Source organism: Triticum dicoccoides, chromosome 1B (genome assembly GCF_002162155.2).
Source record: "Triticum dicoccoides isolate Atlit2015 ecotype Zavitan chromosome 1B, WEW_v2.0, whole genome shotgun sequence".
In the NCBI taxonomy this organism is placed as follows: domain Eukaryota; kingdom Viridiplantae; phylum Streptophyta; class Magnoliopsida; order Poales; family Poaceae; genus Triticum; species Triticum dicoccoides.
The window spans coordinates 66,983,840-66,987,318 of record NC_041381.1 but is presented as its reverse complement, the minus strand read 5'-3'; the positions used below and the strand labels follow the sequence as shown (position 1 = coordinate 66,987,318).

At 38.6% G+C, this 3,479-nt stretch overlaps 3 non-coding genes across 3 annotated transcripts; all 3 read right to left on the bottom strand.

The window, feature by feature from the left end:
* Positions 1–2,348: 2,348 nt before the first annotated feature.
* On the bottom strand, positions 2,349–2,427 carry LOC119351561. Its single transcript, XR_005170038.1, has one exon. It is a non-coding gene; the product is annotated as a small nucleolar RNA Z199 (small nucleolar RNA).
* A 174-nt stretch (positions 2,428–2,601) lies between these two features.
* LOC119351556 lies at positions 2,602–2,686 on the bottom strand. The gene has a single exon (XR_005170033.1). It is a non-coding gene; the product is annotated as a small nucleolar RNA Z199 (small nucleolar RNA).
* Positions 2,687–2,770: 84 nt separating this feature from the next.
* LOC119351570 lies at positions 2,771–2,867 on the bottom strand. Its single transcript, XR_005170046.1, has one exon. It is a non-coding gene; the product is annotated as a small nucleolar RNA R64/Z200 family (small nucleolar RNA).
* Positions 2,868–3,479: the final 612 nt, after the last annotated feature.

Below are 3,479 nucleotides of genomic sequence, written 5' to 3'. Positions count from 1 at the left end.
CATGTAGTTGACATCGTATTTGTGGCAAAGCCACCATGCATTATTTTTCATACATGTCACTCTTGATTCATTGCACCATCCTGGTACACCGCCGGAGGCATTCATATAGAGTCATATCTTGTTCTAAGTTTCGAGTTGTAATCCTTGTGTTGTAATCAATAGAAGTGTGATGATCATCATTATTAGAGCATTGCCCAAATAAAAAAAAGAGAACGGCCAAAAAAGAAAGAAAAAAATAAAGGCCCAAAAAAAAGAAAAAAAAGGGCAATGCTACTATCTCTTTTTCCACACTTGTGCTTCAAAGTAGCACCTTGTTCTTCATGTAGTGAATCTCATATATTATGCTTCAAAGTAGCACCTTGTTCTTCATGTAGTGAGTCTCATATATTGTGCTTCAAAGTAGCACCTTGTTCTTCATGTAGTGAGTCTCATAAGTTGTCCTTTTTATACTAGTGGGAATTTTTCATTATAGAACTTGACTTGTATATTCCTACGATGGGCTTCCTCAAATGCCCTAGGTCTTCGTGAGCAAGCAAGTTGGATGCACACCCATTAGTTTTCTTTTGTTGAGCATTCATAGCTCTAGTGCATCCGTTGCATGGCAATCCCTACTCCTCATGTTGACATCAATTGATGGGCATCTCCATAGCCCGTTGATTAGCCTCGTCAATGTGAGACTTTCTCCTTTTTTGTCTTCTCCACACAATCCCCATCATCATATTCTATTCCACCCATAGTGCTATATCCATGGCTCACGCTCATGTATTGCGTGAAAGTTGAAAAAGTTTGAGATTATTTAAGTATGAAACAATTGCTTGGCTTGTCATCGGGGGTATAGAAGTTGGGAACATCTTTGTGTGACGAAAATGAAGCATAGCGTAACTATATGATTTTGTAGGGATGAACCACTACAAGAAATATGCTATCTTGTGACCTCCACTATTGGTCACTGAAAGGTCATAGTTTTTCATTTGTGACCTTTTTGTGACCAAAAACAGAAGGTCAAAAGCTAACGGTCGTAAACTGACTATAGTGACCTTCTTTGTGAGAAGGTCGTAGACATTTACGACCAAAACAGAAGGTCGTTGTACCCATGACCTTTTGTTTTGGTCACTGGTTGTCTGTCCAGGCCACGTCGGATCCGACGTGGCAATCTGACGTGGCAAAATTGCGACCAATTGAAAAGGTCATTGACAAGATTCAGCCCGGTCCGATTCGGTGTTTTACATGTGCCGAGCCCATTAATTTAGCCTATTTGTGTTTTTTTCCATCAAATTTTGGTTGGGTTCATGGGCCAAGCCCAACATTGTAGCCTTTTTTATTGTTGGGTCGTGGCCTTCTTACCATCAATTGATTTTCTATGTTTCAATCATTTATTTTAGAGTTGGTCCCACTAGTCAGATGGTGGTCCCACATGTCAAAAATTTCAGAATTTCTCAGATTATATTCATAAGTGGGACATAAATTGGTCCCGCTGGTCATGTTTCCATTTCACATATTTTTAACATACACAATCACTACTTCAAATAGGACAGGACAAATATAATTCATCAAATAACACTACATTAGTCTTTTCCAATATGTTACAATATTACAATTTACAGTCAGACAGATCAAAAACTCTTTGCTAAATAGGGCTTCACTGCTTGCTTGGCTTCACGGCTTCACACTCCAGAAAGAATAGGCAGGGAGCTCCTGTAAGAGAGTGAACATAAAGCAGCATTAGATTGTACTGTTGGTGAGACCAGAACCAAACAACTTGAATGGCAACACTAATGTAAGCAGTAGAGAAGATCTAAGATGTGATAAATGTTTAGCAAAATTGTTCATGGGAGTAACCTTAGTCGTTCAAAATCAGAGTTGAAAATGCAAGGAAATTAAGTTACATAAGACAATTAGGTATTCTATGTACGCAGCATTGTCAACAACAAATACAATTCTCTATGAGCGACAAAATTCGTTTTCTTTACATCCTTAATCCAACCAAACCATAAGCTTTCTTGTTATTAAATACTTCGAGTTTCCTTGATGGTAATAGCTAGTAACTGGCATGGTGAGGTAACAACCATGATCATGATCAAAAGAAGTGATCATTGGTAGTTAAGACAACACATTCGGAAATGATCATGGTAGAAGTCACAGAAGACAAGTGAAACAAGATTGCAAAACAGAAGGCAAAGGAAAATTTTGGATAGAGAAATCAAACAGAAAACTAGTACAAAACATGGTCCTCTCATATTGCTGAAATTTATTCAACCAGACTTAGAAATTGCATCAAGCAATTCATAAGAAAACAAGAACGTGAGCAGAATTGCATTTCACAAGACAACGGTTATTTGAAGATAAGAAATCATCAGACTTTAAACTACGAATCACAGGAAGGTAACTCCTGTCATGTTGTTGCAGTTTCTCATCATCACTTGAACCACAAATGAAATCAGGCAACACTTTAGATTGGAACTACAAATGGTAAGTATCTTTGTTGTGGAGATAGTTCAATTTATAAACTCGTTCAAGAAAAATTATATTTGTTGTGAAGATAGTAGGACTTCCTTTAGTATGTAGACATCATAAAAAGCCACAAACATATCAGGGTGTTGAGGTATCATCAGAGACTTAAATACTAAGAATCAGAGCAACATAGCTCCATCATATTGTTGATGGTTTATTCCTCATCACTTGACCCTCAAACATATAAGCATGCATGGACAGCAAGAAAAAAGGCTATAACAATTTATAGTTTGGCAACTATCGGTATGAAATGCAAACATTATTGCTCAGAATATGAAATATCTTCTCATCAATGCTACATGGCATCGCTGAAGTCTGACATACGTTGTAGATTTCATGATTCATCACAGCATTTTGCAAACCAAGCAAGTAGGCATATAGCAGGAACAGAGGGAATATCTGCTACTATCCCAACATGTACGTATATGCATGTGTGCTTGCTTGACCGGCGCATGCATCACTGTAGCAGCCAAGCAAGTAGGCATCATTGACGTCTACTCACAGCTTTCCTCGCACCAGAGAAAGAGTCAAAACAAAGAATATTAGACCATAATATGACACCAGACCACAGATTAGTAACTTTAAATCAGAAAGTATATCCACATCACCATAAAATAGTCCCAGAACATCACAAAGAAGCCAAATGCTATTAACTGATGATTAGTAGACACAGACATGATTCATACACATAATGGCTACCACAAGCAAACGTGACAACTATGTAAGCAAGCTGCTAGTGTACACAAGGTGATTGAAATCCTGCTGTTTAGTACATATACATGGTAGGCTACTGCTGCTAGTGTTCTAAACCAACAGAGCATAAAAATATAGGAGCAGAAAATAGGGTGCTAGGGCTAGAAGATGGAGCCGACTCACCGGAGAGCTTGTGGTCACCGCCGTACACAGCCGGCGTCACGCCGGTCGCCTCTGGCTCCTGCCCCCCACTGTTGTTCTTCTTCAGATTCTTG